This window comes from Hippocampus zosterae, chromosome 12 (assembly GCF_025434085.1).
Source record: "Hippocampus zosterae strain Florida chromosome 12, ASM2543408v3, whole genome shotgun sequence".
Classification (NCBI taxonomy): domain Eukaryota; kingdom Metazoa; phylum Chordata; class Actinopteri; order Syngnathiformes; family Syngnathidae; genus Hippocampus; species Hippocampus zosterae.
In genome coordinates this window covers 7,696,336-7,718,680 of record NC_067462.1, presented here as the reverse complement: position 1 = coordinate 7,718,680, position 22,345 = coordinate 7,696,336, and the positions used below count along the sequence as shown (strand labels likewise).

General features: G+C 43.6%; 1 protein-coding gene and 1 long non-coding RNA gene across 4 annotated transcripts in view; one reads left to right on the top strand and one right to left on the bottom strand.

Annotated features, from left to right (window-relative positions):
* Positions 1–22,345, top strand: part of LOC127611646 (uncharacterized) — a 93,197-nt gene that overhangs the window by 21,029 nt on the left and 49,823 nt on the right. The gene's annotated exons all lie outside the window — the stretch shown is intronic.
* The window catches only part of LOC127611595 (importin subunit alpha-4), a 167,955-nt gene continuing 159,338 nt past the window's right edge, over positions 13,729–22,345 (bottom strand). The window contains exon 18 of the transcript XR_007965385.1: positions 13,729–13,743. The gene's annotated coding sequence lies outside the window, so the exon portion shown is untranslated. The remainder of the gene's footprint in view (positions 13,744–22,345) is intronic.

The window sequence follows — 22,345 nt, the reverse complement described above, 5'->3', positions numbered from 1 at the left end:
CTGGACCGCTCATAAGAGTCGGAGAGCAGTCAAATGTGTAGAGCGTGAAAAACAGGGGGCTCAGTACACATCTTTGAGGCGATCCGTTGCTGAGTGTGATGGTGGAGGAGAATGTTACATTATTACTGGCATACAAAGACATTGTGCTATCTTCTTTATTTTCTATTTCTATTTCTAACTTTTGGCCCGGCCCTCCACAATATTTTCTGCTTCTCATTTGGCCCCCGGGGAAAATAATTGCCCACCCTTGTGCTAACCACTTTAATTGGTAAGAAGCAGTCGTAGATGTTTTTCATCAAAATCCGAAATACACTGCGATACACAATAACGTACAGTAAAAAAAAACAACTGCATCTTCTCTTTTCTGTTTTGAGTCTTAAGCACCCCCACCCTCCAGTGCCGCAGCTCCGACTCCCACTCCCGCTCCCCCTTCCCCTTTTCCGATCCCAAGGGCAAGCCAGTGGCTGACACCTTTGTTTGTCTTCTCCACTAAGTGATTTTTAATCAACTCGTCTGCGCGCGTTCTCCCGAGGGCCCGAGCGTTGAAAGAAAACCGGGCCTGCTCGGACAACTCAGAGCAACGCTGGACAGCCCGGGGATTCATATTTATTCATTATTTACTCAAACATCTTTTTAAAAATGATGAATCAAACAATCAAAAGAATCGCACGGGGCCCCTATGGGTGCTTCAACCAACACACTCGCCGCATAATTCACTCAGATGTAATTCAATAGTGATTACGATGTTGGCACACAGATGACATTTTTATGAATTGTCAATTTCATTCATTCATTTTTCACGCTATTAGCGAGCGTCAATCGTCAGCGAGCTCGTTCTTGTGAGAATTTAGTCGGATTTGGTGCAAAACATAATACGCTTTAATGAGATGTTGATTGAAAACGTTGGATTTTGTATCATGCGATGATATTTGTGTGCATTTGATTACAGTTTTATGTAGTGAACGCGAATACCATTAAAAAAATCAGTTTGCATTTGGCTAACATTAAACCGCATCAATAAAACTGGGTAACCTATGAGAGCCATCGGAAATTCAGCCTATTTTTAGCATTTCAGATTCTTCATTGTTTTCGTGGTTTATTATCTTTACTGTTTATTTCTTTGTTTTAACTGTCTTTTTTTTAGATCTGATTTTTTTACTTGATTTACAGCACCTTGTACTGTATGGAGCCATGGTTGCTGTAACGTGCGCTATAAATGAAGTTCAGTTGAGTATAATGGACTGAGGACAATAAAGGAGAGTCAAATTGAAGCATTACATTTATGAGTTATCGAGGGGAAAAAAACCCCCAACATTTAAAATGGTCACAAAGTGGGGCCGGTGCCAACAATTGAGTAGTAATCAAGCGAGTTCACATGATTTTGTATAAAACAACATTTTGCGCTGTGATTCGTGGATATGTGACACAAATTGCAACTGCTCTTGTTTTTTGAATGCCTTTTTTTAAATTTGGCAAATTATTGTCTCTCTAGTTATGGGAGTGTGATCACATTGTCAGTTGATGTTGGATATTTTAAGGCACATATTAAGACAGGATGTGATACTCCTTTATTGATCCCTAGAGGGGGAAATTGAAGCATTATAGCAGTACAATGTAATGCAGCACACTGTGCAACTCATACCACTCGAATGGATGAAGTGATATCCCGGTACTTTTTTCGTATAGCAGCAAATAAAAAGCACCCAAATGTTTTGCCATACCTAACCAGTGTAATCAGTAATAAAGGTGATTAAAAGTGGATGAGATGAAATGTTGTACTTTTGAAATGAAGTTTCACAGTTCAAATGTTTTCACTGCATTGTCAATGAGTGCATACCTTGGTTGTGTGGTTGGGTTTACACATCCTTTTACTTAAAAGTGATTTTTTTTTTCTTTTTGGTTTGGTTTGTCGTTGTCCTTGCCAAGAAGCATCTAGTTCAAGCTTTATTGATGCAGAATAAAAGAAAAATCATATTAAAGTGTCTCAATGAAGGGGAGGGAGTTCACTGCTGGCCCGTTGAATGCTTTCGGGGTCACGGACGAGATATGTCAGCTCTGTTCGTCTCACTTTTACCTTTTTCAACAAGAACATTGATGAAGTTGAGTGGCATTTAATTATTTTTTTCACTTTTTTGGAGGATTTTACTTTTCTTTGGAGGACAATGTAGCGAGTAAAAGAACCTAGCTTTGGTTTGACCACTTTTGCCACCTTTAGGCAGAGTGGAGCGATAAAGGCGGGGGCTCACAACTTCATTTTGTTCAAGATTAGTTAAAGTAGACCTTCAAGTACAGTCATACTAAGGTTTGTGCCACAGTTGCCCTAAATGAACGGAATCAGTTTAAGACTTTTGACTGTCTTAAGCTGGATCGTGATTTTTAATTTGGACCGACAAATTGGTGCCGTTGTTCAATCCAGTTTCTTTCATCTTAGGCACCTAGCTAAATTAAAGCCTCTCCTTTCTCAAGAACACTTTGGAACAGTAATTCATGTCTTCGTCACATCTCGGCTGGATTACTGTAATGCACTTTATTCTTGGAGTCAGCCAATCCTCCATTAAGCGTCTCCAGTTGTTCCAAAATGCTGCTCGCCTCTTGACTGATACTGGTAAGAGGGAGCATATAACTCCTACACTGGCATCCCTTTACGAGCTCCTGATACATTTTAGGATTCTTTTAAAAATCCTATTACTTGTTTTCAAATCTTTAAATGGCCCGGCACCACCTTACCGCTCTGAGCTCTTCCGCCCCAACGCACCTGCCCGGCGCAGACACTATTAGTGGTACAGAGAACTGCGGGGAAAAATAATTTTTATTCTTTGACTTGATTTTTAGTTTGACTGTTTTTGTGCTTTTTGCTGTCATTGTTATTAATTTATAATATGTTGTTGTATTAATTATTTTTGTTCCATGTGCAACATTTTGTATACAGCGGTGGTTTATCTCAAAGTGCTCTATAAATATAGTTGAGCTTCTGTAGTGATTAATGCATCAGTATTTATTGCTAAAATTATTGTTAACCATGAAATTTGTTTTTAAAAAAATCAAAACACAGCATTTCTCGATTAAGATGTCAGTTTGTAGTTATTTAATTGCACGTCTGAAAAGAAAAGGGCGAATTCAGTTGAATACTCCTCAAGCTGTTCAATATGGGGAATCGTCGATAGTGCTGAAAAGAAAGAAGCTGCAAATGAATTTGTACACACACGCCTAATTATGGCCCATGGCTTTTTTTCCCCACAGAACGGGGGAAACGTGAAGATTTTCTCACTTCTCAGTTGTGTTGGGCATTGAAGGGCGTCGATCAATTTGTTTCCAAGCGACTATCACCGCTCTAAATAGGCGAATATTGTGTGAAAATAAAAAAAAAGCGGAGAGACACATGTAGGATTACCAAATCGCTGAGAATTGATTGACACAGAAAAAAAATGTGAATGGCGAATAGACTAGTAACTAGTCACTCCCTTCTCATTTGTCTCACGCTAAAACATTTTTTTAGGTCACAGTAACAGTGCTTAACTTCCGTTTGCCCATATATCAATTAACTTTGCTAACGTGTTATTGAAAATATTGCCTGTATAGATTGGTGACAGATTGTTGATTGACTTCAGTTATTTCTTCAAGTTTATTTTTTTTTTCATAGTTGTTTTTTATTTTTATTTTTAATCAGAACGGAGGTAGAGCAGTGGCTTTATATTTTACAAAATGTACGAGGCTAAATAAATTCTGATGGATCGTCGTCTGGTAGCGATGTTAAGCCACTCGTGCTCCTTATTATGGGCAGGGATTAGTCGACAGATGATGTGTATTATTATAATATTTACATGTTAAATCCCAGACAGAGTGCCAGCGTCGACTCAACCTTTTCCAAACAATCCCGCGTGGATACAGGTAGAACAAAGACATGTCGCTAAATGTAAGACGCACACACGTGACGCCGGAGACCGGATTAATCTATTTTTGCTTTATGATTAGCAGCGTGTCACAACTGCATCCGGAAGCCAAGTGAAGACACCGCAGCCTGAAGTCCGTATATGCTTTCATGTACTTAGATTTATTTATTCGCCGTTGACTCCATTTTGAACATGTCAAGGTCTCTGGCCTTCTGAGAAATGGTCGCGCTAGCAGCCACTCTTGGGGCATTCCTGTTGTTAAACAACCTTCAGGGTGAATGGCTACTGCTACCTAATATTACCCATCAAGCTGTTTACCACGCACACTGAAGTAAGGGATGAGACATGGCAGACTGAATGGGAGAGAGCTTGCTTGTCCTCACTCTCTAGTTTGCCGAAGTGCCAGAGGACAGCCGCGAAGGCTTACATGTACGCTATCGTACAACTTATCTGGACAGAAAAATTGGCACCGTTCATAATTTAAGGTTTTATTCAGCCATCTATTTTTTGCTGTATGCATTATTCAGACAGTTTGGTGAGAATCATCACTTTTCAGGAGTTCCCCAAAACGGCACGTTTGTTCAACCGTTAGCATTGTATCGCTAATGAGAAGACTTGAGATTGGTCAATAATTTGTAATAAATAACACCCACTTGTGGGATGACCAATAATATAGAATTGTGAAAAAGAAAGAGTACCTAAGAATCCTGATTTGCCAAATTGTGACAATTGGGAGCATTCAGCCCAACGCCAGCAAAATACAGTATATGGTATCTCCCAATTATTTGTTGGCTGTAGCATTAATAGCTGACTAAATGTTAAGATGTCTGTCTGTGACGTTGTTTTAAATTACAGGTGGATCCGTCCTAGTTTTTGTTTAGTTTAACTGTAAACTGAAAGTGCCAGTGGCGAGAAACAACTTTGAAGCCGCTTTTTAAAATTGTTCACTATCTGCCAAAACGCTGCTTATTGGGAAGTGAGTGGAGTTGAGTTCACTGCCAAAATACAGCGCTTGTATCCTGCATTCAAAGTAAAGCCAAAAAAAGGGGAAAAAAATAATCTCAACAACAGCTATTGAATCTTGAAAAAAGTCGCTTCACTCGTATCTCAAGGTAGCACTCGAGGTAAAGTTGTCAATAGGTGAGGAGTTCATATAATATTCAACTTGAGACTCGGGGTGAAAAGTAAACAAATGGTCGTGGAATGCTGAGCTAAGGTGCAGAAACATGTTAAGCTAATGATAGCATGTTAACAATATCCATGCTGAAATGCTAACAATAGCACGTCTGTTTATTTTTAAGTTATTTGTGCCGCAATAGGTACTGTGCGGTGGAAATGGAATCTACTGGAAGTATGTAAGATTTTCGCCATTTTTCATGGGAGGCATCTGCTGACTGTGGCACAGGATAAAGTGAAGACATTCAGCATCTTGCCGTTACAAAAATGCTGGCTGGCGCTCATTTGTCCGGTTGCTTGCTGCACGATGTAGCGAGTTTCGACTGTCTCTGGCTCTTCCAGAAGCAGCTGCGGAGGCGCGGAGATAACTCTTAACTTTGTTTTGACACTTTTGATTAAGGACCATTGAAGGAACACCTGTATGGGGACAATGCGGCGAGCCCATAGAGAGATTGATTTTGTGCATTAGAGAAGCAGCCTTTGTCTAAAGCCACGAGGCCCTTTGTTATGCTAACCAGCCATGGAAGATTTCCAATTCAATTTCACCTGAACGCTGGTCAGCCGCGCTCTCCATTGTATGGCGTCCCCCGGGCCCGGTACCCCACCTCCACCAAAACCCCCCCGCCCACCGCTGCTGCTCCCCTGTCGTCTCTCAAACTGCAATTCAGCTGCTGAGAAGTGTGTGTGTGGGGGTGGGGGGTTGGGGGGCACTAGATTGACAGGCAACCGAATACCGTTGCCACAACATCCACGGCATCCCGTCCTCGTGTGCGCAGCGGGCCACAGAGAGGATGGCGGTGAAATGAAATGAGATGATATTAATTATCCTAATCCTGATAGTCCTCTCTGGAGCCCCCTTGCCTGGCATCTCAAGAGAGGAACCGTACGGTCAGACAGAAAGAATGTCAGAGAAGTGAAAGGAAAGCCAATAAATTCAGCGGAGAATTTAACAAAAACGCTGCTTATGCCGAATAAAGTGAATCTATTGTTTGGCCTTTCAAGTTTGCTCTGATTGGCCTTTCACTCCCAGTGAAGCATTTTCGTCCCAATGGGGAAACCGAGCTCTTCTTGGAGACTTTTTTTTTTTTTTTTGCTGTCTCAATTTAGTTAAGTTTAGAAATGAATGTCACGTCTTGGTCTTCTTACTTTCTGAGGATCTGCCCTAAGCACTAGTGAGGATGCATGATGAAAATGTCATGTCATAATCACAGAAGCATGCACCGAATGCATTCCAAGATATAAGCACTAAAATATCTTCAACGCTATGCTTTTTTTTTTTTTTTAACAAACGAAATTCTTAATTTTTTTTTTTTTTTTTTTTTTTTTTTTTTACAGCAACCAAAATTAAATCGGTGCATACTCACTCTGATGAAATTGACCTAAAAATCTTATGGACAAACCTCAAAATATTGTACTTGTTTTAGTTGTTTATACTGCGTGATGTGAATACAAGGTCATTTCAGATGGTCCTCGATTTATGCTGGTCAATGAGAATGAGAATAAAACTGCACTAGGAACGCCAAGGTTTTTTTTGTTTTTTTTTTAAACAGAGATGCAAGTTCTTTTCTAGATGGATTTTTATTTTGGCGCTGATTGTGAATCTGATCTTGCTTTTGTCTTTAGCAGATCAGGTTTTAATAATATTAATAATGATAATAATGCCATTTGTAATATTTTAAGGGTTAGGTTCAGCAACAGGTAGAGTTATTTTCTAACAAGACAGACCTGTATACGATAGTCCCTACTGTGGAAAGCATTTTTCTGAAAATTTCAGTTGTACTTTGATTTGCATTTCGCTGCCCCAAATATAGCGATAGATAAAAGTGATATGTGTATACATGATCTCAGTTCAATGTAAAGCACCGGTATGTACGGCGGCTCCAAATCTTGTGAGGTGTTGGTACTTAGCGAAAATCCTTAGACATGTATTTAGAGATGAAATACAGTATTTCCTCACATTGGTGGAGCCTTGAACTTGTAATCGTGTCAGAAAATATTATAATGATAAACTCATTTTGTCGGATTTCCATTACATTTCGCAATTTGGGCCGAGTGTTATATTAAAGGTGGGCTTGAACTAGACCACTTCTTGTGATTCTTCTATTTCCATCAGAACGGGTTTCAAAGTATTCAGCCCCTATATGATCCCTTTAAAAAAAAAAAAAGATAAATCAGATAAAACTAAAGAAGGAGCTCTATTTAATTGAATATCTTTCCCGAAGAGGGGCTGATAATTGAACCAGAGGAGCAAAGGCTGGCAACATGAATGGGCCCGCGTTACACAGAGATTTGCATTAAGATCAACTTTGTATGCAGGCGACGTTACGCAATCACATTCTGACTCGCATTAAGGGAAAAAAAAAAACGTATTAACTTCCTCATGATGTCGATGTCCTCCTAATATTCATTGTTTTCCATTTGATGACATGATTCTTCATACGATGCTTCGGTAAACAACAGAAAAACTCCAGCGGCTTATTCCTCGCTTTCTTCCTCCCTCGCAGCGCGCGGCGTCGTTCTCTTGGCGTCCTTGTTGCTGTGTTTAGCATTAATTGGTTTGTCATTTAGCGGTGCCTTTGCACGCTTGTTTCGCTCCGAGATCATTCTTTGTGCTGTAATGCGGCACGTCAGCAGAAAGTCCTAATCCTGGCCTCAAGTGCAGGGTGCAGTATATTTCGAGTACGCTCGATTGTGCGGCTTATTATAGAATTTGAGCGACAATCGCGCTGGTTTGAGCACCCGAATCAATGCGCCGCCGTTCAATTGCGCTGAGCTCTGGTTTTAAGAACTAGTAGCGTAGAAATTGTCAGCATCGGTGTTCCGTACACACGACACTGACGTAGAATGCGCAAACGTGTGTCAAAGACGCCACAAAGTGACACATCATCAGGCGGGAACAGAAACACCAGTCAAAGCAGAGTTAAACGCATACATGAAGACCCCACTGCCTCTTTTCTCCACTTTTTTGCTGTGTTGCCGCTGGTAGTGGCACACAGAGAGCAATGGTGAGAACAGCGACCTAATGCAGGTATATTCCGATTGTGTAGATAGGTGAGATGTAAAAAAAATAATAAAAAATACAAGTCATAGCAGAGCGGGAGACGACGTGCAGACTCAGAGAAAGGAGTTTCTTTCACGTTGCCTGTTAAAGCTCGCATGCCCGTTTCGCCGGCACAGAAGAAGGGGGACATCTTTGTTTGATATATTTTCCACCGTATAGCCAGCGATGGTACAGTTGGCCGTGCGAAAGTCTAATTTTTTTTTTTTAATGTAGTCGTAAAAGAGTGGAAGAATACATGCACACTGAGAGTTCACACTTCTTTCACATCCGATGGAAAATGTCGAATAACTCACATCTTTCTTCTCAGTCAAGTGTATCATTCCACAATGCTTTCTGGATGCCATTTGCTACTTTGCTATTTATGAAGGCTATCTGATGAGTTCTTTGGCAATTACCTGAGGCAAGGAAGTAAATTTCTGATTTGTGAGTTTGCAAATAGAACGTTTTACTGCATCTCGAAATTTGGACTCTTTTTTTTTTTTAAATTTAATTTTTTCACGCGCAGCGCTCGATATTTTGATGCTTTTCATTGGACAGCAACGATCTGATCCCCCTCTCCAGCCCCTACTCCCCCCGCACCCCCCCCCCCCTTCACACTCTCAATAGGCTTGCGAAGTGTGAAGTACATTTTTGTTCTCGTGTTTTTTTATACCAATTTTAATTCCACAGCTGCATATCTGAGAAGCAGGATTTTCTTGGTTGGCTTCCCAAAACATTTCCTTTCTCTCCATGGTAGCACCTCCCCCCCCTCCCCCCACATCCCCCACCACCCATTCCATTGCCTTCTCCTTACCCCTGCAATCCCTAACCTCTATCCCGCCTCTCTACCCCATCACTGCCACCCTTCCCTTCCGTTGCCGGGGGGGCTGATTATTTTCATGGATACGCTGCCATCCGCTGCCAGATCTTACCAGCCCGATCCTCTTCTTTGCGAACCGCCCTTCCCCGCCTCCCCCGCCTCCACATAGCCGCATCCCTCCGCTTAGAATAACCAATCTGATGATGTGACAGTTTCTTTCTCCCCGTAGAAAATCTGCCGCTAACCCTTTTACACTCTCCCTCTCGTTTTTTTTTTTTCCGGATTCCAGCGTTGTTTGACATGTTATGGAAGGGTTTCAGCTTGCCACCTCCGCAATCCCCATTCTATCCCAGGGAAGCGGTTTGGCATGGGACTCTTTAATACTTGGCAGAGGGCGCTGAAGGAGAGGGTGATGGAGGGATGGCGACTGGGGGATAATTTAAAATTATTTTCATCAAAACGCCTGTCTCCCTGTCTGTCGCTATTCTAGTTGTAGCATCAACTTTGACATATTTCAACGTGTTTTGGGGTTGTTTTTTTTTTTTTTTTTTTCACGAAAAGCGCAAAATTACACCAAAGCAAAGGATGCGGGTCTATGTGCTTGACATGTAACAAAGGTTAGCTATTTGGTCGTTCCATTGGGCGGTTGCCATGGCTCTCACACCGAAGGGAAATTGAGATTGAGTAAGTGATGTAAAATCTTGCGCTTTGTGATTAAGTGCCCAATTTTGATCACTATATCTATTTTTTGTTTTAACCTCTAGGGCAGTAGTCCGACACCTTTTTTTCTGCCACGGACCAGTTACCCAAAACCATACCTTTTGCGGTCCGGCGGGGGAGTAGTGGGTAGAGGTGAGAGAATGGAGATGGGAGGGGGGGGGGGGGGTGACTGACTGGGGGTTAGTGCGATGCGACAACAATAAATACAACCCACTATCTTTCTTTTCACCAACATTGAATGACTTTATAGCCCGCTATTTTTCCTTTCACCAATATTGAATAACTTTTTAGCCTTAGCGTGGTTAGCCAGCAAATATGATGCTCTGAAGGCACTTAAATTTGTTGATGAATCAGTTTGGAAGGCTTCAGTGACGCATTGGAGGACCACTCGCCGCACATTGGACAGAGTGGGCTTTTGAGTAGGTCTTCTGGTATTGGTCTGTGAAATGCTTCTTTTTTTTTTTTTTTTTTTCTTCTTGGGCATAGGCACTTGTGTTGAATGCTCACTGGATTTTTTTTACCCCATTACAAAGTTTTAGAATATGTTTATTTGATTCATTTTGCTACCTTTTGGAATTAAAGTTCATCTAATATCACTGCCATACTGAGAAGCTGAGAGAGGAGCTGTGCTTCTGGTATATTATGGTATATTATTATATCCGTATGTCTGCCCCCAGATGGCCACTATATTCCTTTTCAAGTACTCCTCCGTATCGGATAGGGTAGCCAGATTTTGAAATGAGGTTTCCATGGTTTTTGTTTTTTACACCGCTGCTGCAACATGTCGGAATGTAGCCGCGTGGAAGGAATCAATTGGAGCTGTCACTTGAACGCGTGGAGTGTAAATGCACTTGCACGTGGCCTGATGCCAATCACACATCATCTCTGCATTCGCCCATTTGTATTTTTATTTCCCTTTGCCCACCGGTGTGACGATGGTCATTAAGCCGACCATTGTCATCACTCGTCATCAGCGTCATTGTCGCGCAATCATACAGTTGGGATTTGCCAATTAAGATTCGCTGCTGTTTGGTTTGGATCTGGGAGTCTTGGAGGAGGTTAATCAACGCTCTCTTGTTCCATTGTCTCTCTTAATGTGTGGGCCAAAAGTGCCCGTCTGTTTTTTTCATTCCATTTATTTTATATTTTCTCAGGCTTGTCGTGAGATTTGTCGCGCTCTTGATGACTGGTGTCATAATGCAGACGTGTCCAATGTCGGCTTGCATCATTTACGAACATTACGTGTCCTCAAACTAATACGTTTTATGGGATCTGCATGACCTCAGTTTTAAACTAACCGTCGGAAAATTTTGATATCCAGCATTATCTTTTAAAAATACTTTCACTGCAAGGATTTTACAAAAATGACAAAATGCTAACGTGAAACCACTGTAGGCTCTATTACAGATCGATACGAACAATCAGGTCAGAAGGCAGTCTCAAGTGCCCACTTTACAGCGGTGATCTGTGATCATCCACCCGTGGTGGTCAGCTTGCAGTTCCTTCTAAACGTACTTTTCAAGCTTTGATCTTCTGTATGAACTCCAGCGAGTCAACTTCTGCTTCTCCAATGTCAAAAACTGCACTGAGTTTTAAGGGAATGAGGGGAGCCGGTTTCATACGAAAACCTTTATTAGTCTCGCAATGGAGAAATTCCAGATTCACAGCAGCAAAGTTATGAAAGGAAGAAGTAGAACAACAAAAAAATAGGAGCTGCTGGAAAGGCAGCCACTCTCGCGGCGCCATTTTTGAAGTCAAAATAACAAAAAATAACACAAGACAACACATAGGACAGAGACAGTCGTGCAATCATTCACCACTTTTCTGCATACACTTTGTTGTCTGAAGCAGTTATAGATGAAAGAGGAGAGGATCAAAGTGTCCTTTCACCAGTGGATCAGAGACATCATGCTAAAAAATGTGCACACGTCTGCTACAAGCAAAGTTTTGAAAGCAAACACGAAGCTGTAGCGTCCATTGACGAAAAGAGATTAGTTCACTTCTCCTGTCCCACATAATCCGCTTCAAACTCCAAGCCGCGACTCCCAGCTCCAAATCCGCATCGGCACTCCGCGCCAACGCTCCTTTCTTCTCATCGTCGGATCCTCAAGACCTCCATCCATCCAGCCGCAGACCGTTCAACAGCACCGATCTCTCCGCTGAACAAAGCGGGGCTGTGAAAAATGCTGCCCATTACAGGCGCAAGCCGTCGGTGTTCACTTCCACAACGGCGCAAACGCAACTGTGTCCGTGTACATAAATAACAAAATAAAACTCCACCCATGCACATAGTTCGATTGCACTTTATCTTGCATTTTCCCTTATTTTTCTCCAGATATTAAAAGCTGAACAAATTTATGACCGCCTGTTATGAGAAAAGACCATTCAGAATGACAAAAGTGCTGAAATTTCTCTCTAATGACTCTTTTGAACAGGAATGACGCATTTCGAACTGAGTTCACTTTTCTTTTGTACAAATTTGAGGTAGATCACTCTGCTCCCTCAAGAAGTCGCACATCAATCAAATGCTAGCTTCAACCGCTAAAAAGAATGTTTTGGTTAAGGAATGTAAGAAAATAACTGTGGCCTTATTGGAGAAATTTAAGTGTGCTTTACTCCTTTTTTTTTTAGACATGAACAATAATATCATTTGACTCAGAGGAGCTTGTACATATTGGTGCTCTGCAAAATGATAAAATAAAATGATGTTGTAGTTTAAATGGTACACAAGGCATCATCGGGTGTACACCGCAGCCAATATTAACATGTATGGCAGAGCTGATAGGCCCATCCACTGTGAGTTGTAACAATGTGAGACTCCTTCTCAGCATGCAGAGCAGCCATACCCTCCCCCCCCCCCCACCCCCTAGTGTGAGGCGGAGCAGGCAAAGCTGTCATTGTTTAACGTCTTCCGTGATTAGTTTACTCTCGCCTGATTAGAAATTAATTAAAATGATGACACAGATCCCACGGTGGGGTAGCGGTGATGGTGGTGGGTTGATGGTGGAATAAATGCAAAATAAGGGCTGGACAGGGGGGGGGGGTTAAAAAAATACATGGGAGGGGGTTATGATGGGAGAGCGGGGGTTGACTCCAGGAGCTTTTAGATGGGGGTGTGGAGTATGTGGCAAGCAGGGCTAAGTGTTTTGGGACTGGGGGGCATTCGGGGGGGGGGGGGGCAAACGGGACTTAATGAGTGACTCTTGTCGCAATCAGAACATCATTTCCTCATGCATTCTAATGAGCTGGAGAGGAGATGGGCTCCATCTCTTTAATTTATTCGATACATTTTGCGTATTCATAATGTTTATTTAATAACACTGTGGTTTAGTGATAGGCAGGGAGGGAGGGGGGGGTTATTAATCAACAGCCTTCATCACATTATGTCGCAGATATTTCGAAGTAACTTTCCTCATGTCACAGGACAACATCTCTTGCTTGCTTTATTGCATCCGCACACACGGGGAAGTGCAACGAATCGGAACAAAAGCTGCTGCAGTATTACACTGAGGCCCTGATAGCAATCGCACTTGTGCAAATATGAGCCTCCTAAACAAGGCGAACACGTACGTCGCCTACGCATGGATGAGCCGGTAATTCTTTCCACTAATAACGCTCCCTGGAGCCCTGTTAACCCATCCCATCACGTTCGCTCCTCCTCCCTTACTTCTTCTGGCTCACAGGTCAAGAATGCTCACTTTTAATGTTTTGGAGGTTGAAAAACGAATATTTTGATGTTATTGTTTCCATCTCGTGAAAATGCCCAATTTTCAGATTGGAATATGTCCATGCATCATATGTGTACTTGAGTTTATTTTAAATGAACTCGAGTTTTATTCATGTAGCATTGAGGACTCCCTGGTGCCCGCGGGCACCATGTTGGTGACCCCCGGCTTACTTGAAGGGAGTAGCTGGAAGAGGTGGTGGGCAGGGTGTGTGTGTTGGGGGGAGGTAGGGCCAGGAGGATTAGCCGTGCCCTTGTCTTGGTTCTTGCCATGCGCAAGCCCTCGAGAATCATGTGCCAATGATTTTTTTTCTGCAGTCCTAACTGTCCTTTACAGTCGAATTTTGTCCTTTTTTTTGTGGGGGCCCCGAACCTATATATATATGTGTATATGTGTGTGTGTATGTATATCTATCTATAGCTATATAAATATGTGTGTGTGTGTGTATATATATATATATATATATATATATATACAGTATATGTACTGTACGTATGTGTGTAGTTTTTCTGACATTTTGTGGTTTGTTATGAGATTATTTTAATGTAAAATATGTGCCATGGCTCAATAAAGGTTGAAAAACACTGGTCTAGAAAACTTCAACCTCCAGACAGAATATGTAGGTGACAATTAGGCCGCACAGCTTTCGCAGTATGAGGAAATAGAGTTTCATTCCAGGCTGGCAAGTGTAATTTTTCAAGCTATTTTCTGCACTTTAAATTGGTTACATGAATAAAAATAACGGATGAGGCATCGGCATCGATTTGTGGAGAATTTTACAGACATTTAGATCTGGGCTTTCCGCCGGACAGCAATGTTATACTGTATACATACGTCTTTTCAGTGACCTTCACATGTCAGTGTACTATTGTCAGATCTCTTACTTTTCTTTCACTTCTTATCTATGTCCTAATATAACCAAAGGGTAGAAAAAGTATAGTGTGTGTGCATGCATGCATGTGTGGGTGTGGGTGTGTGAAAGGGAGAGGTACAAGGAGGGGTGATGCAGAGCCCGGTGAGTTTCCCATAGCGATGAGAGCCCGCCGTTCTCCTGGTAACCTAATTGGCATGTGTTTCCTGGCAGGTCTTATTATGGCCTCCTCCTAATCACTGTCCCCATGCAGCCCCTAACAAGGGGCAGCTACAGTGTGGCCACCGCCGCGCTAAAGGAGCTCGTCTTTTGTTGTTTTATTTCTTTCTCCTTTTCTTCCTCCCGTTTCCTCCTCATCCTCCCGGACAGACAGCCTGATTATACAGTTTCAAAAGTACATGTGTGGCTGTGAATGTTTCGAGAGATACATGTTTGTTTGTTTTTCTGACAGAGGCGAGCAGACTCTCCTCTCCTGTCCGACTGTGTAGACCTTAATTGGGAAATGCTTTAAATAATTTCTAATTACAACAAGTGCGATAATAATTGGCGGGCTAATCTGCGGATTAATTAGCTGGGTTGTGTACAAGTGAATGTGTGTATGAGCGCGTGTCTGTGTGTGTGTGTGTGTGTGTGTGTGTATGGACCACCTCCACTCCCTCCAACTCTGTACTTGCACACACACACGCGCGCTCGGCAAGGCCTGCTGAATGGAGGCCAGGTTGTGCAGCTTGCTAATGGAATCCTGCCCACTCGAGGAGGTCTGTCAAGGAGGGAGGCCAAGACAGAAGCAGCTTTGTTGGACAAGTTTTTCCGTGGGTGGCCCCTCCCCACCCTTACCCTCCAACCTCCTCAGAGACCCCCCCACCCCCACCCCATTTGTATCACAGTGGGCAGACAACCCCCCTGAAAAAACACCATCGTATTTAACAGCTAACCTCACCTCGCCCAGCCGTCCCATCCCCAGCGCGCCCCGGCCCGTCCCCTTCTCCCGTTTTTTTTTCTTTCTTTGGCTAAATGTCACATTTTATTTTCTTTGACCCAACGCGCTCCCAAGCCATCCTGCTGCTTCCTCCCTTCCGCTTTTTTTTTTCTTCATCACCGTCTCCGCTTCAGCCACGTTCACCCTCTTGTGCTCCGCCCCCCCCCCCCCCCCACCTCCCGTCTTCCTTTCGTGGAGAGGGCGAGCTACAGCGCCCTGCCTCTTGAGTGGGGTACTTTCACCTGGTCCACCCTCTAATTACTGCACCCTTCCCTCTTTGGGGATGTAGTAAAAAAAAAAGGGAGAAAGGGAGGAGAGTTTGAGGGGGGGGGGGGGGGGAAACACTTGTTGCTCCAAGCAGTGCACTTTCACAGAATCACCGCAATTTGCCCTGCTTTGTAAATACGTGAAGAAAGTTCAAGCTTGGACTCATACTTGCTGTATATTATTATTTTTCTGTTGATCTTTATTCTGGTTGTTATCTTGATCACATGATGTGCAACATCCCCCCCCTCCACCGCCCCTTCCCACCCCACCATCCTTTTCTCCCTCCGCCTCGGTGACAGATGGCCGTCAAGGACGTCCAAATTGGAAGCAGGGAGCAAGTAAACAAACGAGGCCCGGATCAATATGGCAGCTTAATTGAACAGTGACACAAACATGTTGCTGCAGTCTGTTAACCGTCCTCTTTTGATTTTTCTTTTTTTTTTTTTTTTCAAGGCTTCACAAAGCTCTGGTCGGATGCTCTGGCCGCTTCATTAGGTACACCTGTCGGGCCAAAACAAGAGCTATTTAAAAAGATTCCGTACAAAGCTCCGCGTTGAGCCGTGAGCTATTGTTGTTCTTGCGCTTGGTGTACAACTGCACGACGTCACGCCTTGAACCCGCAATACTTGATCAATAAATCCATAAATGAATTAAAAATTAACAAAAGAAATATCCCATAGAGAAACACTGTAATGCCTGTTAGTTCTATTGAGGTCAAACCAGGAAGGTCCTGTCCCCCTTCAGTTCCAACCAAGCGCCGCTTCAAATTTGCACTGAGCGTCATTTTATTTCACGCTGCGCTCTTTGCACCGGTCTGACTGCATGGCAGCTGCAGACGGAGAATTTTGGGGTGTCATTCGGGTGCGCAGCCCAAAGTCTGACATTTACTGGGCCAGGACAAGGACATACCCTTTCCCGTCTCCCTCCCAGTTAATCAGACTGGTGTGAAAGGCAGGCTGATAAGGCCATTGTCTGCTTGACAATGTCTTGGTGATAGGCCCGTAGTGGCCAACTGGATGGCGCATCAAACCGTCCCGTACCCCCACCCCGTCTTCTCCCACCCCCCCCCCCTCTCCCCCATCCCCAAACACTTTACTCAAAGCTGGCGCTGAGCGCCCCCGCTGTTGCCTTTGCCTCCCACAGCCCCCTCGCCATCCTCCCTTGACCTCGCTCCTTGCCTGCGCTCTTCTTCAGGCCTCCATTGACCGTCCGCAGGGCCACCAGAGGGAACTCATTAGTGCGCTGCTCCCAGGTTAATTGGCTTGCCGCAAGAAAAGGAGCCGGGGCCGAGACATGAATGAGAAGAACACCCATTCTGTGTGCGGGGAAAAGGAAATCGACCCGTGCGCTTCTCACACTGGCAGCTCCTCTAAACAGTGATGCAGCTGCTGTCAGGCCAGATGTGAACCCAGACGACTGATTAACGTCGCGAGCCGCGCTAACGGCGTGTATGGGGCGGGGTGGGGAGGCCTTGGCCCCTATTGTTGGCTCTATCTATCGCGGTGCTGTGTCACAAATCTGCGGGGCGCTTCGTGTGACAGGTCCATATTTTCTCAAAGAAAAGAAACACGATAACCATCAGGCTGAACTGAAAAGTGTTATTCGTAAGCTACCGCTGTGCAGATACGGCCGGGATTTATGCGCCGCCAGGCCCTCAATATCCTCCACGAGAAATAGGGAAGTGACTCTTGCGGGAGCATGTTGAAGCACCGGTGCAAGTGACAACGCGAGGACGCCCGCGAATGCACTCTAGCGCCGTCCAGGTTTTAATTAACCACGCTGCTTCCTGTCACCTTGGAGCCCCCAGCACATGGCGGCCAGCGGTTGACCAGTTCAACCTTTCCGCCGCACTAGAATGTCAAGCGCCTGACCTTTGCAAAGCACTGTCTGTATGTTAGCAGGTCACTTCCTGGTTCATGCGGCATGACCATCTTTCTTTCTGGGGTTGGGGAACCATTGCATATTGACTCAAAGGACACACAGAAGATTGTTGTATAAAAAAAAAAAAAAAATGTTAGTCCGAAGCTTGCGTCTTTTGTTAGGGCTGCAATTACCCCCCCCCCCCCCCCCGCCCCAAAAAAAAATCATGGAGCGTTGTATTTACTTTGTTTGATAGTGAGCAGATTACTTCCTGGTTCACAGAAAGTCACCAAAGATGATGATTTTTGTTCCTGGAGAGGCGGAACAGTTCTATTGCGACTTAGATGGCAAAATGACAAGCTCCTTGGATATCTGTGGTTAAAATTGTGCAGTCTCTATTCGCTCATCCGTATCCGTATTTCTTGGTTCACAATTGAAGACGATGACGAGAATGTAACATTTTCAATTTAAGGGGAGGGGGGTGAACGGCTCCACCCACTTCAAAAGTGAAAGAATAGTTGCACCACGCTATTTCCATTTGTATATTAATCCTTTTATCAATTAGTATACCTGAGTCACACCGGGAAAATGACGCCAGGACTCGACTTCTCCGACTACTTCAACTTCCATTCTGGGCCAGCGGTCATGACTTAAATGTTAAAAGGGGCCAAAATCAAAACGATTTTCTCTGTTTGCAGACTATTTCCTGGTTCAGGGAGTTTCATTTGAGATGACTGAGCTGAACGATTTTTATGTCAGGGCTTGGGAAGATATTCCATTATGGTTTAAAGGTAATAAAAAAAGGAGCCGGTAGTCCAGTGGTTAGCACGTTGGCTTCACAGTGCAGAGGTACCGGGTTCGATTCCAGCTCCGGCCTCCCTGTGTGGAGTTTGCATGTTCTCCCCGGGTCTGCGTGGGTTTTCTCCGGGTGCTCCGGTTTCCTCCCACATTCCAAAAACATGCGTGGCAGGCTGATTGAACACTCTAAATTGTCCCTAGGTGTGAGTGTGAGCGTGAATTGTTGTTCGTCTCTGTGTGCCCTGTGATTGGCTGGCAACCGATTCAGGGTGTCCCCCGCCTACTGCCCGGAGATAGCTGGGATCGGCTCCAGCACCCCCCGCGACCCTAGTGAGGATCAAGCGGTTCGGAAGATGATGAATCGGAAAAAAAGGAAAGTTACTAAAACGTATGTGGGGGGAAAAATATCTTTGTCGATTAGTTAGCAGACGGCAGAACTGTCCCATTTTTAATTCAAGGGTGAAGTCAAAATGAATTCTTCTAGCAAAACTGAAAAAAAATGTGGAGTGTCGTCATTTCTTTTTTTTTTGTTTGTTTGTTCACATGTTTGCTTGCAGGCGATCAGACAATCCCATTGTTGTGTCTGGGATGGGGGACAAGGGTTCCATTCTAACTTAAAAAGGTCTAAGATGGCGGGACACTTACTGACTGGACATATGACCGTCGTTCCATGTTTTTATTATCATGACAAACTCATTGCCCTCACAATACTTCTCTGTCTTCTCCTCGGAGCCAGTTACCGAGAAAAGCTAGCCGTGTGCATACTTGAACTGTATTACTGCCTCTCCATTCTTCTTCTGCAGTCTTTTTTTTTTAAACCATCTTTTCTCCCCCTGTGAGATGATAAGAGGATCAGTGTTTGGCACCGTGCTCGTATATTTGTAAGAGAGGGCCTGAGACTCCTCACTCGGGCTGCACCTGACACGCTGACGACGAGGATTATGCCAACGCAGAAACTGTTTGCCCCGCCTTACTCTTCCTCTCATCTCCTCCTCTTGGCTCGGGGTTCTGGCTTAGTTTGTCGTTGGACCGTTCGTCCCTTGTACCTACCATTCCATCCTTGTTTTGTCTCTCTCTCACTCTCACTCTCTCACATGCACACAGGCACTCAGATGCTTCACACACTAAGGCACCCCCCCACCTGCCTCATGCAGCCCCTTGTCTTTTCAGATGGGAGAAAGCAAAAAAAAAAAAAGCAAGATGGAAAAAGGAGAGGGAGGGGTCTGCATAGATTTGCTGCCATTGTGTGTCAATCATTTTCTGTGTGTGTGTGTTTGTGTTTGTGTGTGCGCGTGTGCTTTTGCTGCTTATACACTAATAATAATACCTTAAGACACCGAGAAGCACGGGGTGGGCTGGAGAGGTTCTGTTCCGTGGGCTCAGCGGCTCTTGATGCAGCGTGTGTGTGTGTGCGTGTGTGCGTTAAGTGCATAAGGTGTGTACGGCGTGTTCAGAAATAAGGCCTTGAGAAACCCACAGGCTCCTCAATTGGTTCTGTTTTGGTTTTGTTGCGCTGTGTGTGTGTGAGTTACATGAAAAACGACTTAATTTTTTGTTTTGAAATTATTTTGGATGAATGACATATGCCACAGGTTTTGTTAGCAACGACGTGCCTGCTGAGTCGAGGATAAAAGAGCTTGTACTTTTTCTTTTGTCTTTGACTGAAGGTGATTAGCCCAGCCTGAAGCTCCTGTAAATAAACGTGTTCAATAAAGCTAAAAAAAAAAACTACTGGAGTTGAGGATAAAGAATGCACCATGAACTTCTCAGCCTTTTTTTATGCTCAGGCAAGCTCAAATCAGAACCCAATTGATCACCGTGCACCGAGTCGTCATTAGCTAGCGTAAGTGGATAAAAGGCTTTACAAATTCAAAACCAAAAAGAGCGAACAGTTGCCAAAGGCCCCCCCCCCCCCCCCCACCTCACCTCATCCTCCCAAATGTTTGCTGATTGAATGAACCGAGTTTGTAATATTACATATTAAACAAGAAGACACAATCAGAGTTATGGAGACGAGATACCGAGACAAATCAGTCGTTTCTTTCGAAAGTGAAGTATTTGGTGAATTGCCTGTAAAAAGATACCATCTATGACAAATCATTGAACTCATTCCGAAAGTGGAAACTGTTTAGGGAAGTATAAGTTATCCAATAGACCAGGGGTGGGCAATTATTTTTTGCATAGGTCCACATGAGAACCAGAAAATATTATGGAGGACCGGATCAAAAGGGTGAACTAAATTCGATATAATATTAATTGGATTTCTTTATTTTAAAAAACAGTATTTTGCATTTTTTGGCACGTTTTTCAGACTTTAAGAGTACATTATTCCATCGTATCGAATGGGATTTGCTTGACTTGGCGCTACTGCGGGCTTCCGTCGTCTCCCCCTTCCTCCCAATGCGCTGCAACTTCAAGTAACTGCGCCACCTGGTGTTGAAATGCCTGTCATTACAAGTCCAAATGAAATGAATGCAGTCGTTGACATTGAACCTTAATTGTGTACCAACCTTCGGCGGGCCGGATTAAAAAGACCAACGGGCCGCATTTGGCCTGCGGGCCGTAGTTTGCCCACCTCTGCATTAGACTGTCACAACAACCATCGTCACGAGATCGGCCGAAACTTGTCTTGCTATTGCCTTCATGACACGTGACGTCAGTGCGACCGGTCCGAAGTCGTCGAGGCCTGATGAGGTGGCGAAGAGGTTTTCAAGATCGTCATCCTTTCCTTGCGTCAAATTCGCATTGCGGGACACCAGATAGCAGGAAAGGCCCAAGCCTTCAGGACCGAAGAACCAACCTTCCTTCCTCACGGCTGCGCTGTACTACTCTCTCAATTAGATTTTAATTTTAATTTTTTAAATCAAGTCCAAAGCGTAACGTATTAAAATGATGACCACAAGGACATTTTTACGATCATTTTGTTGGTCACCAAAAAAAGGGTAGTGTCATTTATATTTTATTTCACGAACAAACTTTTAAGACATCTTTGATTAATTAATTAATTAGTGGTCAATTAATTAATTGATTAATTAATTTGCAATTTAGTGAATTTGTCAATTCTCGTTCACGAAAATAACCTTGGTGTACATTTGTATGTGGACGGTCTCAAGTTTTCTGGCTCTATCCAATGCTTGTCTTTTGCTGGTTCTTTCTGATTACTGGTAGGACAGTAAAGTTGTCCCTGAGGATCAGGGTGTGCGTTTGTTCGTAGTTAATTTTGAACGTAAAAGTGCAATGGTTTCGTCTTTGCTTCAAAGTCGACTAGTAACATTGTTTCTTAAATGATGAAGAGTACATACTTGCGATATTTCTTTTTTTCTAGCTCACCATGTCCCTGCAGGAACACTCATGCACACATCCTTTCGATTTTTTTTCTCTCCCCATTTCAGTTTTTTTTTTTTTTTTTTTTGCCGGTGTCATAAGTGGGTGTGCAGAGTATCGCCTTGAGCTGCAGCTGAACACGAAATCAACACAAACTGGGGCAGTGACAGTCTTTAAATCGGCTTTAGATCACTATGAAAAGGTAAAGGATTAGGACGCTTTTTCTGCCGTCGCGAGGAGATAGGACGGCGTTCTTGGAGGAGCGCCTACTCCTCTCAGCCCACTTCGGGGCCGGGTGTCTATCTTCTAATCTTCTAAAGCACTCTGCTTTTGACGCCATTTGCATGGAGTGTGGCCTACATAGTTACTTAGCGTACGCTCGCATTTGCCGGGCTTCAAAGCCTTCCTCTCGCTGCGATGGAGGATGAATATACACTCTTGCGATATGCCGCCACTTCACTACTTTCAACCGTTCTGTTGAGATGACATTGTCATTTGTTTGTTGACTATTCGCACAGCAATTACAGCATTCGATAGTTATTTCATGTGTACATTTACTGCATTCCAAAATGCCTTTTCCAGCCATCGTTTTATCTTCACCGTACTCTAAGTCATCTTTTTGTATGAAAAGTCCAACTTTCATTTCACTTATTTTTCGAACATGACGCTTATTTTCAACAATTATTTTTTTTTACTACGTATCGGCTTGAAAATAGGTTTTATTTGCATTTTTTATTTTTTGCCTAACATCTTCCCGATGAGTCTTCATGAGCCACTTTGTCCCACAAAGCATCTCCAAAGAGCATAACTGAAATTTCCGAACAGAAAAAAACCCCGTTGCTCTTGTTATTCAGATGGTCGCTTGGAGACTCTTT